The following is a 20,683-nucleotide window of genomic DNA, read 5'->3' as shown; positions in this document are numbered from 1 at the left end:
ATCATACTCCATTATCCTTCCCCCTTCTCCACCTTCATCCCAATTTTCAGCTTTTTATGTATTGTCTTCCTCCATTACAATGTAGCTCTCCTTGTGGATAGGAACTGCCTTTCTGTTTCTATTTATATTCTCCATGCCTAGCAAATGCTCAATAATACTTTATGACTATGGAGTTTATAGCCACTGAAAATTCCAGATCATTTTGTTATCTTCCCCCATTTTCTGAATGAGGTCAAAATTTCATCTTATTAGATTTGTTCTATCATTCTGTCCTAATGAAATCATTTGGATCTGTATGTTGTTATCTGACTTGTTTTTTATCCTTTTCTGCTTTTTAGCATCTTCGCATTTGCTAAACACAGTTGCTAAACACAGTTGCCAAACACAACTTCATTTAAGATATTGAAGCAAGTTGGATTGAGGACAGATTTTGACTCATTTGGCTGTTACTCTTATTGTCCACCTAGATAGTAAAAGAAAGAAATGCCTTCCAAAAATCTAGGTGAACTCTGTTTATGGTATTCCTTTACTTTATCAGTCTTATAATCGAGATAAAATAAGGAAAAGGGTTAGGCTGGAATGATCTAGTTTTGTTGAAGTCATGATAGCTTGTTTCCCTTTCTAATAGTATGATCATTCTTTTAATACAAACTTTTACAATTTACTAAGAACTTATGACAACTGACCTGTAATTAGCAAATTCTACTGTTTTGTTTTGAATACATTTTTACTCATCTGTGGCACCTATCCCTCATTTTCTCCCTACCCCAGCAACAGTACTCTCTTTTCCTTGTTCCTCTTCCCAACATACCTTTAAAATAAATACCTATTGATATTATTATAATTCATCTGAACTGAATTCAATTGAATAATGATGATAAAGAATTTGCATTAACATAATTCTTTCATGGCTACAGAGACAGATCAATCTAAATTTTATAACTATTGCAGTTTCTTCTTTGTCATTTGCTAAGTAATTACTATTATCTTCTCACAACATATTTTTTCTCTTCCTCTTCCAATAATTATCTAGTATCTTTTGATTATGTTTCTTCTGGTTTCTGAATTTTCTCATATGAATTGAATTAGGATTAGAATTTAAGAATATTTCAAATATAAGCTGTGCCAATTGACAGTGCAAACAAAGAAAATATGGTGAGATGAAAATTTTTATTTCAAAGCAAAATTTTATCCACTTGTAATTATTTTATTTAGATGGCATTTGTAAAGATGGGAGAAATAAATTATTATTTCTTTCCTTATAATTATTCAGGAATTGGATTTTGCAGGTTTTTGTCAACACTTTTGTAACAAACAGGTGGGGTTTTTTGCAAATGTTGTGCCATAAGTACTCTGACTGAAGAAGCATCTGTGTTCTTTAAACCTTGATTATCATAACTTCAGATTTGCCATGTGAACAACCTCCAACAAGCTCCTCACTTATCTCTTGTATGTATTCTCAATGGTTAATGTTTAAATTGCAAACTTTTAAATATTTCTTTCAATTGTTGATAAGGATCATATCTAGAAAGGATTGTAGAAAACATGCATAATGTGTCATTCTCATGCTTGGTACTTTCATTGAGATGTTGAATTATTTCAGTCACGTCTGATTCTCTTGGCAAAGATATTGAAGTGATTTGCCATTTCCTTTTTCCACTAACACATCTTTTTATTAGGTCAAAAACATTGACCTATTTATTCTTCTTGTAAAATAGGAAGTATTTGGCTGTTTCTTGGGTTGTTCTTTGCTGGAATCTGAATATCTAGTTGGAGGGTACTTGGTTCTCTTATACTGAAATGAAGTCAGGGTCATTATTAACTCCTTTGTACATTTGAAAACCAGAGTTTCATGCAAGGAGCCTTCATCTTCCTGAGTTCAAATCTGGCCTCAAATACTAGCTGTGTGATTTTGGACCAGTCTATTTAACCCTGTTTGCCTCAGTGCCTTTATAAAATGAGTTGGAGAGGAAAATTGCAAACTACTCCAGCAGATACTGGCAAAACTTGCCAAGAAAATCCCAAATGAAATAAAAAAAGTTGAACATGACTGAAACAATTGAACAAAACACAATTAAAATCCTAGACAAAACTTTTCCTAAGATAGATTTTGCTTTCTTTCAGTTTTCAGATCAAAGCAAAAATAGCTCATTATCTTTAGGAATAGGAATCAATTAGATGGCATGGTTTCATTGAATGAAAGACATCCATATACTTTAATGCCACAAGTAACACTGAAGACCAACATGCTTTTCTAATTAATCTACTATAATAAGTTGCTTAGCATTGTTTATTACTCACTGGTCCTTATCATTTGTACATTTCTAAATGTTTCTAAGCATTGGCTCACTAAATAAAAATCAAAGAAAAGCAGAGCTTTTCTTAATGACAGTTTGTAATTATATAGTATAAAAAGCTGGACCAGTGTGAGCTTGAAAAATCTTTGAATAATGAGAACTTCACTGTTCATTTTCTTTAGATTATCAGCAGGGAAGGAATTTCATTAATGGAGACTCATCTCCATTACTGGACTCAGATGAGGAATGTTCTTTTTCTATTTCACACATTTTGACTATCATTTACATCAGTGGTGTCAAACTTAAACAGAAAAAGTATGTAGATCCATACATAAGAATCCCTGCTTACATATTGATTTAGTTTTAAAATATAGTGTTATCTATATTCTGTTAAAATATTTCCCAATTACTTTTAAATCTGATTAGCTCCATTTTCAGAACTTATTTGACATCTCTGCTTTACACATTTTATTCACTATCTTAAAGTTAATCATTAAATTAATTAGATGGGATATGTCTTATGGGTTCTAAAAATCTGTTTTATCAGAGAACATCTAGGATGCAAACAAAACTAGATCATAATAACCAAATTAAAAATTCTGATCATCAGAAAAATTGTGGAAACTACATGCAAAGATAACATTTTATCTTTGTAAAAGATAAAAACCAAAAGCAAAAAACTTTTCCAGTAAGCTTTTCTAGTCAGTTTCATTTAATGCCTACTATGCACCAAGTACTAGTAAGCCTTGGGGATATCAAGAATAGCAAAAGGCAGATTCCAAGCAATGGAAGGTTTAATTAAGATCTCTTCCTAGATTGAACTGGAGATATATTTCTCCTAAGATCGGCTTTGTTTTGTTCTCAGCTCTTCTGAGCTACCCTGAAACTAACCTCAGTTCAGTTAAAAATGGTTTCATGTCTTTACTTTGGGAAATTAAGTTCCTTTTTTCTGTTCTCTTTTAATTTTATTTTCACTTCTCCTTTTAAGCAAAATGGTCTATATCTGAAAGAGTCTTGTCTTTAGACACAGATCCCTGGAGACATCCAATAAATATTTTATTATTATTATAGCCTTTTATTGACAGAACATATGCATAGGTGATTTTTCAACATTGCTTGCAAACACTTCTGTTCCAACTTTTCCCTTCCTTCCTTCCACCCCCTCCCCTAGATGGTAAGCAGTCTCATACATGTTCAGCATGTTAAAGTATATCTTAAATACAATATATGTGTACATATTTATACAATTCTCTTGTTGCACAAGAAAAATTGGATTTAGAAAGGTAAAAGTAACCTGGAAAGAAAAACAAAAATGTAAGCAGCCCACGCTCATTTCCCACTGTTCTTTCACTGGGTGTAGCAGGTTCTGTTCATCACTGATCAATTGGAACGGAAGACATCCAATAAATTCTTAACTGCAAATTGATTCTCAACCACTTTTTGAAATTGTCCAAAAGCTCCAAATTGCTCATACTATATTACTTATCATTTAATCCATACTTCCATCTTTTTTTTCTTGTAAGAATAACACAAAAGACTTTATAAAATGATTTCCTAAATGTAGCCTTGAATATACTTCCACAGAAAGAAATACAATGTTACTTTTCTAACCTCAAAAAGGAAAAACAGTGCTCAAATAGTCTCAAAAATTAATTTTTTGAGTCACTGGCCAGTGTATAGTAAATAAGTACGACAATATAAAAAGAAAAATGCTTAATCAACAATCTAGAAAACTGTTTTATGTTTGGATGGGATTCCTTTCTGATGTTCCTTTCAAAACAGTAGAAGTTATGCTACTGGATTGTTTTCAATTGTTTTGTCAATAGGTGTTGTGAGTTTTTTGTGTTTCTGTTAAAATTTCTTTTGCATGAAGAAATTAATACCAATTTCATACCAGATTTACATTGTTCATTGAGTACTTTATTATTTTCCCCCTTTGGAGAGTAAGAACAGCTTTAAATAATGTCCTGGTGCTATTTTTAATAGAGAGAAAAGGGAGCCTCATTCTATTCTAATTTGTGATCCAATTCTGAAATTCTGATAAAAGGATTTTTTATTGAATCAGAAACTCATTCAAACAATAAAGGCTTTGCTTTAATTCTTTGGAATATGTTTGGTATAAATCAAATACTTTTTTAAAAGCTGAGAAATGCACTCTCAGAAAGGAAATTGTGAACAAAATAAATTGAATAGAGGCATAGTTTTAAACAATAGGAACTAAAATTAAAATGCCACAATTTTATAGTTCTTTTTATCTCTCTCATATTTCAGTTACTGGTACATAGAAGCATTGAACCAAAGGATCCAATTAAACGTTAAAAGAGATTAGAAATAAATAAATCCAACTGTTTTATAAATGAAGAAATTTAATCCCCCCATAATGAAGTGACTTCATTAGAATCAAGTATGGCTTAGCATCTGCTAAAATAAAAACCTTTATGCCAGTATTTGTAGTGAATATCTATGGTTAAGTATAGTTTCTTGCACTTAGAAATTCAATAAATGTTTGTAGAATGAACAAATAAGTAAATTAATGGATGATTCCTATATGGAACTTTAGAACTGTGAATGACAATATTCAAGCAAATAATTGTCCAAACCAATGAAAAACTTAAGTCAAATGAAAATGATGTCCAAACCAATGAAAAACAAGTCAAACATTGACTTGAAGGACTGGCTAACTTAATTGAGAGGTAGAAAGGACCTTTAAAAATCACCTAAAATAAATCACTTTTAATTTTACATTTGAAGTAAGACCCCAAAAGGAGTGATTTCCCGAAGACTACACAACAAACCAAATCAATTCTTCTGACATTAATCCAAAGCTTTTTTAATACTATATCATAAAGCAATGCTGTGGGATAGTTGACATCCCTGCTTTAACCATTGTGAAACTATGACAGCTAATGATTTTACATTTAATTACTTTGATTTACTTGAGCTACCTTACTATCCCAGGACAAATCTGGGAATCAGAATTAGCCAGTCAGGAGGCAGACTGAACATCTCTTAAGACTGGACATACTAGAGAGATCCTTTGCAAGGTTCACTTGTTGAATCTGGAACTACCTTTTCTATGTCAGAAGCTACAAAACCAGCTGAGATTGGTTTATGCCAACCCCTATATATAAGCTATTGCAATAATCCAACTAGGAGGTAATAAGGGCCTGCAATAGAGTTGTGGTAGTATTTGAAAGAAGGGGCATATTCAAGAAATGTTATGAAGGTAAAATTGACAGGTCTTAGCCAAAGTTTGGATGTGAGGATATAGAGATAAGATAGTGACTTCTAGGGTTGAGTCTTTTTGTAGAATACCAATAGAATTTAGTAAAAAGCTAGAAAAAAATTCTATTCAAAATGACTACAGAATGTATAAACACATCTGTATAAAACAGCTACAAATATATAATAAAATTATATTAATACATTATAAAACATTTTATTTTTATTTTTCAATGTGGGGAAATTAATGTTTTTTGAAAAATCAAATTTAAAAGATTCTTTTCAAAGTGAGGGGCTTAGCAAAGATTCTGTAATAAAGGAGAAAGCCTATTGGAAGAAAAAGTCTGTAATCTTTAAGCTAAAGGTCATGGAAATATTTATTCTTCTCTTGAGAGCTATCAGAAAATTTTTGCTTCCTCAAGAGCTAGAAGCAAAAAGAAACTACATATTTAGCTGACTAGTATAATAATCAGAAAATAGGACCATCACGCAGTAAATATGGTGGTTTTTCTACCATATCACCATAAATGATAAAATTACTAAATGACATCAGTGGCTTGGCAACATTAAAAAGCAAGTCATTCTTTTATAGAAATGCTCTGCCCACACATGTACCTTGAGTGTGTGCCCTCTGCAATGTCTCCTAAATATATTTTTCCCAGTGATATGTATATCTATAGAATAATGCACCATAGACTTATGAGGGAAACATTCTACATTTCTTATTAAGGTATTTATATGTGAACAAACCAAGTCAGAGTGGTCCTTTTGCTTTCTCTCATATGTGACATTCTGTCTCTCCTTTCCATGCCTTTCAACTAGATTTCCTTCATTTTTATTTTGGTTTTGTTTTTTGTTTTTCTTTTATTTATATGTGTGAACTCATGTAGAGAATGAAAGGGCAGGAAATAAATAACTTTAATTAATGAAAAAAGGAAATCCCTTTCTGAAAAACCACTCTTTTGAAATATGAAAAATCTGTGTCTACAGATTGTTAAGAAAATATTCTTTCTCAGATGAATAGAAAAGATCTTTGAAGGCACTTTATAGTCCCTCATCTCATTTGCATGTGACTATTAGAGTTTTAGAGCTACATCCTGACAAATTTCCAAATTAAATAATTATTTGGAAACATTGAATAAGTCATGATGGTTTCATAAATGACAGAATTCATGGATTTTCTTGAGTTTTATACCTCATATGATAGAGGACTTTCTGACTACCAGGAAGATTTGATCCATGACATAAAATGCAATTAAGTCATTAGTAGAGTGTTAGAAATGTCACTTATAGAGAAGTTGGGTTTGAAGATGATAACAAAATTTGACCAAAATGCGTCAATGTGCTGATGTGCTGAGAAACTACTGATTGGAATACAGCTGTTGCTGTGCTGATTAGCTAGTCATTGGGAGAGAGCTGAATTCTGACCCTGCATTAAATTTCTACTTCATTAATAGCTTGAGAGTAGAGAATTACTTTTTGATAAGAGAAAGAGAAAGACAGAGAGAATTTTCAACTCACATCTGACAAAATTGGTGGAGTTGTGGGAATATGAGCACACTAGTGCATTGCTAATGAAGTTGTGAGTCAGTACAACCATTTTGGAAAATAATTTAGAATGATGCAAATAAAATTAATGTCCATACCTTTTGGTCCCAAAGTAAATTATAGTACAAAAGCTTACATACAAAAGGAGATCATTGATAAGAAAAAAAAAGTCTTTATAAAAACCGAAATATTTATAGAAATACTTTTTGTCATAGAAAAGAAGTATAAAAAGATGTCTTATATGTTATGGAATGGCTAAATGATATGGTAAATGAATATAACAGGATATGACTGTGCTGTAAGAAATAGTGAAATAATGAAAAGCATAGAAAATTGTATGTGATGCAGTGAAACAAGCAAAGCCAAGGGGAAAAAATATATATACACCATGACTAACAATGTAACACCTGCAAAAAAAAAAAATCAAAAGTCATCACTGCAAATTTACAAAGAAGAAGCCTGACTTCCAAAAAAGATATGAGAAGATATTCTCTACTTCACCTCTTTGCAGATGTGGAGGCTCATAAGTGAAGTATGCTGCAAATATTTTCAAACTTTTTCAATGTATTGATCAGTTTTTCTTTTCTCTCTCTCTCCCACCCTGAATCTGACTTTCTTCCTCTCTCCCTCCCTCTTTATCTCTCTCCCTCCCTTCCTTTTTCCTTCCCTTCCTCTCTTTCCTTTTAAAAATATTGGTATATGGGGATGACCCTCTAGAAAATGACAATGGAGGAAATTTTGGTAATATTTAAAAATGTGTGCATAAATACATACATACACATGTAAATAAATATATCTTCCATTGTTAAGAGATTTGATAAATATATATTATAGAGTCTTGAAGTTTTCATTTTCATTCAAATTTTGCTAGAAAGCTTTGAGCTATTAATTTATCTTCCAATACATTTTAGTATAGCACTTAATTTATCTTCCAATATATTTTAGTATAGCACTGAATAAATGCTGCAAGTTATCAATGGATGGATAATCAACTAATAGGCTCTGCTAATTGATTTATTTTTTCTTCAGTAAACTTATATAAACTAAATCCTTTTTGATTATATTTCATAATCCCTCCTGGATAATTAATAGCAGATCATTCCAATATCCTTTCAAAATGCCACTAGAAGAACCAAAGGAGCTAAGCTAGAAGCTGCTTTCTGGCCAACCTTCTTCAGTACCAAAGGTTCATATTCATATTCATATTACATAATCATTTGTTTTAACAAAGCTGAATAGAGATCTGGTCCTATCCCCTCATTTTAGAGATGAGAAGGTATGTAGCTTGGTAGAGAGGTCATGTAAACTGCTACAGAACCAAGAGGCTAACCACCCAAGTCTCTTAATTCCTGGGGGGAAAAAAGATGCATAAAGAAAAGTCCAAGACATCAAACAAAAAAAAATCTGATTCAAATTTACTGATTCTGTCTTTCTTCCCTAGGAAAACATATGGTCACATCATATTTATTAGAACATAAATCCAGACAGAATAAATCAATACAATTTCCTTCCTTATCTTGACAGGGTTGTTGTGAAATTCCTTAAAAAGCTGATACATAGAGCTCGCCCTAATAACTAACTTCATCAGCTACATTCATTTATAAGGAAATCTGGGGCACAAGAAGCAGCCTACATCATATAGCTTGCTCTTGTCAGACCTCTTTGCTATACAGAGTTTTGACCTATAACCAGAAATCTAGAAGAATTTAACATCTAATGGATTCATTTACAGGGAAACACTGTTCAAAATTAATATTGGAATCCCTCATTCATCACTGAGGAACATTTAGCAAGCAAGGTCTAAGAGTTCAGCAGCCTGTCAAAAAAAGCAATTCAGTTATTTTGCTCCAACTCTGGAAAAGGAAAAGCCTCATGCATTTGCTCTAAAGCCACTATGAGGATTCAAAGAAAAGCTTTCCTTTTTTCTGCATTCAAGCATCCTCCTAATATTCTATTTTTGATGCAGCAGATGGAATGGAATTGAATCACTTGTACCCACAGAAGGATTTGTATGAAGAAGGGCTGCTTCTTCATGTGAAAGAGGAGTGAAGGAGAAAATGGGATCTGCTGTTTTAGTGATGTGAAATAAAGATGAGAAGTTAATAGCTAATAGAAGTTAATAGACTGTTAATAGCTAGATAGAACGTGGGAGATTTGAGAAAGAATGACAAATTATGGAAGAGCTGTTGGAGCAGGTGGGATAGTGAATAGATAGTGAATGTTACAAAAAAAATTGTGCTTTAACCAGTCAGCATGATTTTATGAATTTTTTTCCAGTTTTGTCCATCACAGATTGTCTTCTATATCTACATGAATAGGAAAAAAGGCAGTGGATAATAATAGGATCAATCTAAGGCTGGGATTTATAAGAGAAAAGTTCTTAGATGGGACAATATTGTAGAGTTGAAATGATTTACCAAGGGTGTTCAAAATGGAAAAGGGAAGAAAGCATATTAGCACATGGGATGGCCAGGGAAACGACTGAGTGAGGTCAAAGAAAAGGATTTGCAGTTGCAAGGCAAAGTGACAGGGGTGTTGCATTAGTAATTAAGGTAAACTGAGGGGCAAAATTCTAAGCATGATCAATTTATTAGGCCAGTAGTCATAGTCTTATAGTAACCAATAAATTAAGATAATGGCTTCTCTTGATGGCCAAAGGGCTGACACAAGCTTTTATGAAAATAGATGATAGAGCAACAAAGTGTTGTCTTCTGATTGACTATTGATGTAGTGGTTACATCATTTGGACCTCCTTTTCTGAACCCTCCAAGACATGTGATTTGAATAGCAAGACAAAGGTTCACAGGTGATGGGAATAGTTTTCAGGCATAGGAGTTGCTACAATAATTTAATGAGATTTGACCTTTAGGTCAATCAGGATTTCACTGGTGATGGATGAGGTTTCATAAGTGAAGATAATTACAAGTTCCTGCCTCTTTTTGTGTGTGTCACTGATGAAGATTTTGATCATTATGCTCTTAATCTCATTTTTCCTATAAATTCTGTAGTTTTTATTGCATGATTTTTCATAGGATGATGATTTTTAGGAATGCATGTCATTCACTTTGTAGTAAAATTGACAATAGGCACTTTAAAGTACAATAATTAACCTCTGACTTCAAAGAACTTCTCTGGATTGGAAATGAGGACAACGGAGTTCAAAATGCACTTCAGCCTAAGGATAATTATTTAATAAAAGAAAAACATATTGAGATTGATTGGGAAAATTATTACTTTAAGCATACACAAATATTCACTGCTTCTTTTCAATCCAAGTAATTTACTGTTGCATTTGAAATCTGTGAATAAGAGAAACAAGAGGCAAAAAGTTCTGGGCATTATCAGTTTATTAGCAATGTTTAGCAATTTGCCAATAAAGTAGATTTAAAGTGGATCCAAGACCACACCTTAGTTAGTAAAAGGACAATTACAGGGTTAATAGAGAACAAATTGTAACATGTTTACCAAGTTTTCTAACTAGACTGGGAGTTTTGAAATCTTAAGTTATTTCAAAGTTCAGAGTGAAAGAGAAATTTGAAAATCTGTACACATACTGAGAGATAAAAAAGTTTTCTTGCTGATTAGCTGAGATAGAGGTATTGATTAATGGAATGCATCAGCAAATTATGACATTATCTGATGGAAATAGGGGGTCCAAATAAGAGGTCCAAAAGGGAATCTTTATAAGAAATAAGGAACTGACAGATTTGCAATCTTCGAGGTGTCCATTGTAACTATAATTGATAATGAAATAATTATAATTTATATTGACTTTTAATATGAATGAGAAATTTAGCTCATCAATTGCTGAGTTCTACAAAAATTTGCAAAACTTTGCAAAAATGAAGAAATTAGCTAGTATGAAATTTTAACTAAAGGCAGCACTCTGTTAGCATAGGGGCACACACACATACACACTTTTTAACCTACTATGATTTATGAGAAGAAAAATATAATTGATTAAAAGAATATAATTTTAAAAATTAATCAAAAGTAATGATTGATTAAGATTTTACATTATAGTGAGTTGATTTTTGACCATGTTGGCTATAAGATGGATCTTAGAAAATACCAAAGAAAAATCTTTTAATTTGTTGAGAACCAGAATAACTGATAAATTGTTGAGCTGTAATTGAGTATACGTAGAAAAGGCATAACCCTCTTATGGTTCAATTCTTTTCTTTGTGATTCTGAGGAGTCAGGACTTCTTTGAAGCAGTTCTGATTGTCAGGTAGGGGATGAACAGCAGGTCTATTTTTCATCTGGATGTGGCATTTATGAGCACATGATTCTGCTTTTTTGTTTATTATGTAAATAATTTGATTTCTGTAATCCTTCCAAGATGTTTTAGGATTTGGTGGCTAGATCTCTTGGTTAAGGGATCAAATCTCAAACCCAAATCTCTCCAAGTCTCCAGTACTGAACAATAGATCCAAAGCCAAGCCTCAGTTTTCATTGTTTGGACCTGCCAAAATTGACTCAGAATGAAAGTATTTAGCAATTATTTCTGTCATGGCCAGAAATTCTGAGAGTCTTCCCCTACCAGCTTTATTTATTTATTTGTTTTGTTTTGTGGATTTCTGTGTTTTATTTTTTTGGACTAGGTGAAAGAGGCCATTTTTTTTTTTTTTTTTGCCCTCAATTGCTATCTAGCCTTAATCATTGAATGAGTGGCCTTAGTCAAACTGAGACCTGTGAAAGACCTTAACTTTAAAAGGCCAAAGTCTCTTACTGTTTCCAGGGCTATCTCTTATTGTCCTGATCTACATCTGGCCACTTGACCCAGATGGTTCTGGAGGGGAAAGTAAGGCAGGTAATTTGCACAGCCTCCCCTCACTTAAATCCAATTCACTTGCATGTCATGGTATCACCTTCTTGATATCATGGAACTCATCAAGAATGAAGATCAAACAAACAAAACAATGGTTCTCATACTTTTTCTCCCTCCCTTCCCCTTCTTCTCTGTCTCCTTGTTCTCTGTCTCTCTCTTTCATACTTGATTAGATTAGAATAATTTAAATTAATATTGTTTCTGTCAGACTGGTGCCTAAAAATACAGAATACAGATTTTTTTCCCCACTAGTGACTATAGTCATGCTTTAGTCCATCAGAAGGGATCATAGGAGACAATAGATGGCCAGTCACCTTGAGATGATTATGTCCAAGCTATGATATTGTGGTCTGGAGATGTTGGAGGATAGCAGCTAATCAGACTAGCCTAGGCAGCTATCAGTCAAACCTAGGGAGAAACCAATATAGGATTTAAGCTCTCTGCCTGATCCAGCCCAATAGTGGATTGACCAACTCAACTGAAGAATCAATTTAGCTAAGCAACAGAGTGATTTCCATCATTGACATCATGCCCCACAGTAAATGTGTAAAAAATACACAAAAATAGAGAATTCTAGGGCAAGAAACAAAGTATTTCTTTGACACATATATACTTTACATGTGACTCACAACTTTTGTTTGAGCCCTTTTATTATCCAAGAACCATGTGTTTTGTATGTATGTCCATGGTTTCAGGGAAATATTTTAAACCAATTAATTTTGCTATACTTTCTCAATAAATCCTATTTCTAAAAGCCAATGAAGTCTGGTTAACTATTTTTGAAGTTATTATTCTTAATTATTATTATAAGAAGATCAGTGGGGTTGATTTGTGAGGGACATAGACAGAAATCATATCTTTCAGTGTTCTAGGGTTTGTAGAAGTAGGTAGAAGTTGGAAAACAACATCAGCACAAATGAATATTTTAAAAGGGGCCCAGAAAGAGGTGCTATGCAAAATAATAAAGTAATTTCAATAATTCCTGGCAAGGTCAGAATAAATCTCTTGAAGGAAACTTGGGATTACAAAAGATGGAACTAAGAGAAAAGTAGATTCTAACTATTGGAAAATATAAAGGCATGGGACAGAAAACATGGAATGTCCTGCGGGAATATGTAGGTTTGTTTAGTAAAATATGTGATATGAAAATACATCTGTGAAAACAATATGATCGCCAAACTGTGTAGGATTGTATCCTAAAGACAATAGGGAGGTATTGAGACCTCTTGAGCAGGAAAGTGATATGGTCAGGACTATGCTTTAGAAATATTAATTTTGTGCTGGAGGAAGACTGAAGAGAATGACTAGATACATGAAAACCAATTAAGACAAATTAAAAATCCAAACAAAAGATTAGGGTATTAACTAGATTGGTAGTTATGTGAATAGAGTAGGAGATGTATTCAGGAGATATGGAGGCAGAATTGACAATTGGAATTGAAAATTGAAAATTGGCTAGAAACAGAGGTTTAGGGGGAGAGAATTATCAAGAATGACTCCAAAGTTAATCCTGTTTATTATGCACCAAACACTATTCCTTAAAATAGTGTTCTAAACACTAAACACTAAAGGAAAGACAAAAGTTGGGAAAACTCAGCTGAGTAAGGATATTGGTTTACTTGACAAAGAAGTTTAAAGGAGAGTTGTGTTGGTTGTGGGAATGGGGGTAAGGAAGGAGGGATCAATATCCTTTATTTTTCCATATGTTAAGCTTGTGATGCTGAACCAAAGTTCAGTCAAGATATTAAGAGATAGTAGTCTTTGAATTTATTATCTGTATTGAGTTGATAAATCAACCTATGAGAACTGATAAGATCATAAGAGTATGTGTAAAAAGATGGGGGAAACCCATAGAGCCTTGTGCAACACTGTCTTAGCCCTATGCTAAGGACTGAAGTTCCCTGCCTTCAATGGATTTATTTTTCTAGTAGGTAAAATATTTTTTCCCTTTAAAACTCTTCGTTTCTTTAGACAATCCAATCATTTGACAAATGCCATTATTTTTAACTGTGAAATGTCTCATGCATTCAAAGCTCTTCTTTTTCATCCCCAAGTTTTAACTACCCTTTTCATTCTCATCCCTTAACTTGTCTCTAACCTGTTCCCAAACTGTCTCTTTTGCAATTAACATTTATTTAGGACCTTGTTCAGATAAAGGACAGTCCTTACCCTCAAGGAGCTTATAATTTAATTTAATTAATGTGCAAATGAATATATACAGAACAAACCATATACAAAATAAATAGGAAATATAAAAGAGTGAAGGCACTAGAATTAAGAAGGGTTGGGGAAGGGTGTTACAATAAAAGGTAGAATTTTAGGTGGGACTTAAAAGAAAACAAGGAAAGTTAGTAATCAAGTGGAGAAAGGAGAATATTCCAGAAAGAATACCTAGAGCCAAGAGATGAAATATCTTGTTCATGGAATAGTCAAGTAAGGCCAGAATCACTGAATCAAAAATTTGAAGTGTAATATTCAAAAGACTAGAAAAATAGTAGGAGGCTGTTGTGAAGGATTTTGAATGCCACATAGAGCAGTTTGTATTTGTTTCTAAAAACAATAGGAATTATTTCTAGCACGAGAATTAATTTTTTTTTTCTGTTCAACTGTAATTTATTTTTTTAAATAGCTTTTTATTTACAAGTTATATGCATGGGTAATTTTACAGCACTGACAATTGCTAAACCTTTTGTTCCAATTTTTCCCCTCCTTTCTCCCACCCTCTCCCCTAGATGGCAGGATGATCAGTAGATGTTAAATATATTAAAGTATAAATTAAATACAAAATAAATATACATGACCAAACCGCTATTTTGTTGTACAAAAAGAATCGGACTCTGAAATATTGCACAATTAGCCTGTGAAGGAAATCCAAAATGTGGACAGGCAAAATATAGGGATTGGGAATTCAATGTAATGGTTCTTAGCTGTCTCTCAGAGTTCTTTTGCTGGGTGTCTTTTGCTGGGTATAGCAGGTTCAGTTCATTACCGCTCCATTGGAACGGTTCATCTCATTGCTGAAGATGGCCAGGTCCATCAGAATTGATCACCATATAGTATTCTTGTTGAAATATATAATGATCTCCTGGTTCTGCTCATTTCACTCAGCATCAGTTCATGGAAGTCTCTCCAGGACTTTCTGAAATCATCCTGTTGGTCATTTCTTACCGAACAATAATATTCCATAACATTCATATACCACAATTTATTCAGCCATTCTCCAATTGATGGGCATCTACTCAGTTTCCAGTTTCTGGCCACTACAAAGAGGGCTGCCACAAACATTCGTAGCACTAGAATTATTGAGTAAAAGGGGTGATATGGCCTGCATTTTAAGAAAATCATTCATTACTGGTAGTTTAGTGCAGAATGGAATGGAGTAGGAAGAGACTAAATGCTGGAAAATTCACCACCTACCCTCATACTGAAATAAGTGTGAGATGAAGGCCTGCATTAAAATGTTGCAGTATTAGAGAAAAAAGAACATATTTGAAAAAAATTTAAAGGCCTTGGTAATAGCTTGAATAATGTGTGGGAGGATAATGAAAAATCTAGGATAACTCTTAAATTGCTTGCAACCAGAACAACTGAAAGAATGGTGTTACCCTATTGTTATAGGAAAGGTAAGAGAGGGGAAGGATTTAAGGGGAAAGATAAATTGGTTCTGTTTTGGATATATTGAACAATATTAAGACATCTGCTGGTCATGAACTTTACATGAACTTGAAGAGACTTCAAGAGATAGTGGAGGATAGAAGAATGTGTGTGCTATGGATTATGGAGTCATGAAGAATAAGACAAATGAATAACAGAATAAACAAAAAAAAACCCTAATCTTCTCATTTTATAGATGAGGATCAGAGAGATTAAAGGCATACCTCAGAAATATTGCAGTTTTAGTTTCAGGCCACCTGAAAGTGAATATTGCAATAAAGTCACATGAACATTTAGTTTCTATGAAAATGAGTAGACAGAGGCCATTCCACGCTTGACTTATAGATTTAGAACTTGAAAACACCTGAGAAGTTATCTAGCCCAAAGTATCAAACTGTGGGTCAAGACCCAACATGGAGTCATGTAACTAAATGTGGGGGCTGCAAAATTTTGAGAAGACTGAAAACCAGAGATCAGTGAAATTGTTCCTGAAAGTCACATAAATAATATGTCAAATGTAAAATTTGAACCCAGGTTCTCCAACTCCAAAGGTACCATATCATCCTATTTCTCCAAACTTTTCTTAATCTAGTTTTAAAGTTCCTCAGCCCTTCCACACCCATCAAGCACAGTTGGTTCTACTATAAAAGAAAGGGAAGAAACTTCCGAAAACATTTTAATGCTCCCTATTTAAGAGAACAGAAGATTCTAGGAATCTTATCAATTTAAGAATTCTTTTGTGATGTAGCTAAATAATTTCTTTTAAAAGTCAGATTTACTATATACTCTGGACTTTCCTATGTTGAGCGCTGAATACCAATATCTGAAGAACTATAGGCTACAGCTGAGTGTTGGCCACCAGACAGTGAATTGGTTGGCCAAAGTCTTCTCTAAGGGATAGTTTTATGAACTGTATTATGATTTGGAAAGATGATGAATTAAAATATTAAAATATATAACACACTTTTACCTGTGATATTTCTAAAGATCATCATGTTGTTTCTGTTTCTTCTTTTCTTTTTCCTGCCCCGTGATCATTTACTGATTTTTTAAGTTTTCTCCCTTCTCTACTTTGCCATTGAAGTTTCTCTTTTCCCCCTTTATGCTCTCCTAACCAGTCTGCTTCCTCTTCCTCTCTGAAGCCTCTGCTACTATCTTACTACTTATAACTAAGTTGAAGGATTGTGACATCATCAATTGCCAAGCTTCCCTATCTTTTTTCTCCCTCTTTCATCATCTTTCTCCTTGGATACTTTAGTGAATTTGAATATTATAAACTTAGAGGTGAAAATGAAAAATGATTGGTGAGATGAACTTAACTCTAGTTACTCAGCCATGATTCTTAGAATCCCAGACTATTATGGCTATAAGAGTCCTTAGAGAACAATTAATTCAATTCTGAGATTTTTCGGAGGTGAAAACTTGAAGCCCCAAAGAGAAGTAATTTGCCTATAGTCACAAAGCAAGATCAGGGTTCAAAGCCACTGGGCAGTAAGTAGTCCTCAATCTTTACCTTTAAGAGATCCTCTATTCCAATGAAGAACTCCCTGTCTGCACTTTTTTTCACCTTCTTCCCAATCAATTGTCATGAGGAAAGGAGGTATGACCAAAGAAAGCTTCATTCTACTCTCTTCTCCTAAAGGAGGATGCTTATGACATTTAAGGATGTGGGCATAACAATAGATTTGGGAAAGTCATATAGATCAAACTTGAACATTAAATAGGATCTTAAATATTATAAATGACTGCTTTGATAATATCCATCAGGTATAGACATTTCTTAAATACAATCAGTCATCAACTCTTATCTTTCCTTTGAATTTAGTCTCTAATCTATCTTTTTCTCCTCTCTATCCTAAATATCAAAACTCAGATAAAACCATTGCCATGTTGTACTAGATTATTGACATTAAGGTGATAATTTTTTGCCTCTAAGGTTCTTTCCACCCTCAATCTCTTAGCTGATAAGTTTGTTTCGTATTTCACTGAAAAATTAGGCCATCTGCCAAAAACTCCATCTTCTCCTCTAGCTATAAATTTAAGTTATATAACCTCACCTGGGCTTTTACTGCTTCAAGGCAATACTTTTATGCCTTCCTAATTAACTCACTTCACCATAATGGCTCTTTCACCTTGTTATTTTTCCTCAAACCTTATATGACTCCCTCTCCCCCTACTTTCTAAGTTGAGAATCTAGGGCAACTAGATGGCACACCTACTCCTGGAGTCAAGCATTTTCTAATTCAAATTTTACCTTAGACACTTACTATCCCTGGGCAAGTCACAACCCATTTTCCTCAGTTTCTTCATCTATATAAAGGAGATAGTACCTAATTATTATAAGATGTTTAGCAGTATACTTGGCACATAATATGCATTATATAGATGTTGGCTATTACTGAAAAAATAAAAGTCATTTGCCAAGAGCTCCCTTTTATCTCCTACTCCTCTTTTCATATCATTCAAAGTCTTATGCCACTATCTTCATTCTGTCTTACAAGAAGAGTAGTCCTTTTTGTCAAGGCAAACAACTCCATACATGTCTCCCATTCTCAAATAAATAAATAAATCCTCTTGTTCTCTTATCCAAACAAGTCTTGTGATTTCTACCTTTGTAATATGTCTCATAGACAATTCTTTCTCTTCTCTAACAATGCAGTTATCCTAGTGGAGGTCATTATCACTTCACACCTGAACTATTACAATAGTGTGCTGATTATATCCCAGACTCTATGAATTTGATTTTTATTATTTAGACAAGTAATACTAGAACCCTCTAGCCAGATTGGTTCCCTCATGGTCCCTGAAACTCAATGTTTCTAACTTTCCTAAATTTGTTGAAAATACTATCATCCTCCTAAGCACACCAATCAAAAAGTTCCTCCCTCTACTTTCTGCATATTCTGGAATTTCCATCAGTGCCCAGGGTCCCCTCATCATTAACAAACTGTCATAATTGCAACTCATTCATCTTAGACTCCCTTTAAAAGACCAAGACCCATCTAGCTTCTCCCATCTTCAGGACTTTCCATTTCATTGAGGGGTTGAGACTGGACTGTCATTTTTGCCCTCCCTGCCTTGTTCCTTGCTTTCTCTAAATTTCAAAACTCTGCCTACCTCTCCAACTCCTCCCCCCTGCCCTGTCTATTATATTTCCCCATTAGAATGTAAACTTCATTACATTCTACATTTTTGAAGGCAGCGACTGTTTTTCTTTTTTCTTGTATTTTTATCTCCAGTGCTTAGCATAATGCCTGGCACATTTTAAGCACTTAATGATTCGTCCCTTCTTCCTTCCTCTCTCCCCTCTATCCTCTCTCTTTCTCCCTTCTTTCTCCCCCCCTCCCCTGTTTCTCCTCTTCTCTTTCTCTTCTCTCCTCTTTCCTCTCTCTCTTCTCTCTCTCCTCCCCCTTCATTCCTCCCTCCCTCTCTCTTTTCCTTTCTTCCCTTTCTCCCTCCATTTTTCTCTTCCTCCATTCTTCCCTTTCTCCTTCCATTTTCCCCTCCCTCCCTCCATTATTCCCTTCATCCCTTCCTCCCTTCCTTCTTTCCTCCCTCTCTCCTTCTTCCTTTTACCTTTCTAAAAAACCATCTATGAAATGGGGACACTATTGCATCACATCATTCTCTTTCTCATAAGATTGTTTTGAGAAAATCAGTTCTGTTTTACTTAATTGACTTGTCCTCCATTAGCCTTTTCCTTCTCAAAATCTTATTTTTTCCTTCAAGTTCCAGCTCAAATCATAAGTGTCTCCAAAGCTTGCCTTAGTGATAGTAGAAAGAACATGAACTTGGAATCACAGGACCTAGATTTCTTTTTCTGCTACTTACTACTACCTGTGTGACCTTGGGTAATGACTTACTTCTGGACTTCTGTTTCCTAATCTGTAAAGTGAAAGAATTAGACCAGACTGCTCTAACTTATAATGACATATCAAGTTTGATGTGAATGTCCTATTATGTGCATATTGTGCTTGGCACTATAGGTGATACAAAATAAAACATGAATATACCTTTAATCCATTTGTCCTCTGAGGCAGGTAAAGTGGAAAAAATACTAGATATAGGATTATATAAAATATCCTTAATAAAATTTATACATCCAAAATTAAGAGGGAATTAATACATATTTTTAAAACAGTTAATAGACAAGATATGACTAGCTTTTAAAATCACTACAAACTATAAAATCATCAAAAATTGCCCAAACATGCTAATGAACAGAAAAAGGTAAATTAAACCTCTAATTTCATACCTTTCAAATTGGCTATTATAAAAGATAGAAAGGATCAGTGTTGGCAATGACTTGAGAAAAATATGCATACAAATTGGCTGCTGAAAGACCTATGAATTGGTCCAGTTTAAAAAAAAAAAACTGTCTTCTCTCTTTGAAAAACTCTGAATTCTGGCTTCTGACATCATTACTCAATTGAAGTTGATCTCTCCAAAACTACCAATAACTTCATAACTGCCAAAGTTAATGATCTTTTTTTAATCCTTACCATTTCTTAACCTCTCTGAATCATTTGATAGTGCTGGACATGCTCTCTTCCTAGATTTCTTTTCCCTTTTTCCTCCGGGTTTTTATGACACTGTTCTCTCCTGGTTTTCAACTCTTATCTATATAATTGCTCCTTTTCAATTTCCTTCTCTGGATTGTTCATGCCACATGTAGGTATACGTCAAACTCTTTCTGGGTGATCTCATTAACTTCCATGATTTCAGTTATCTTCTCTATGCAGATTATTCTCAGATTTCTAAAATTAAGCCTAGTCTCTCTTTTAAGTCTCAGTCCAGTGTGATCTAATTGATTGATTTTTAAAATTTTTGTTCTTGATTTGTTTAGGTTGATTTTCATTTTGTATCAATAGCAATGGTAACTCTAATCAAGTAAATACCTTTTTATGTTTACTTAATATTTCAGAGAAAAAAAAATTCAATACTATAAATTATTAACTTCCACCCCATTAGAGAAAAACTTCGGTAATCCTTACTTTAAATCTTAATAAATTTTTGACCTCTATAAGTCTAAGATCAGCTATCTGAAAAATACTGGGTCCTTGGAGAATTCTGACATTCATTTGAAGGCAAACTTATTAATAAAGGCTACATTTTATAATGAGAGACAGAC

The 20,683-nt window shown here is 33.6% G+C and overlaps 1 protein-coding gene across 2 annotated transcripts in view; it reads right to left on the bottom strand.

Annotated features, from left to right (window-relative positions):
* CDRT4 (CMT1A duplicated region transcript 4) overlaps positions 1 to 16,709 on the bottom strand; it is a 32,087-nt gene extending 15,378 nt beyond the window's left edge. The window contains exon 1 of one of the 2 annotated variants that reach the window (XM_003770481.3): positions 16,523 to 16,709. The gene's annotated coding sequence lies outside the window, so the exon portion shown is untranslated. The remainder of the gene's footprint in view (positions 1 to 16,522) is intronic. The other variant, XM_031968476.1, reaches the window with a different exon arrangement.
* Positions 16,710 to 20,683: the final 3,974 nt, after the last annotated feature.

The sequence above is a fragment of the Sarcophilus harrisii genome, chromosome 4 (genome assembly GCF_902635505.1).
Source record: "Sarcophilus harrisii chromosome 4, mSarHar1.11, whole genome shotgun sequence".
Taxonomy (NCBI): domain Eukaryota; kingdom Metazoa; phylum Chordata; class Mammalia; order Dasyuromorphia; family Dasyuridae; genus Sarcophilus; species Sarcophilus harrisii.
This window is presented reverse-complemented; position numbering and strand designations above follow the sequence as displayed.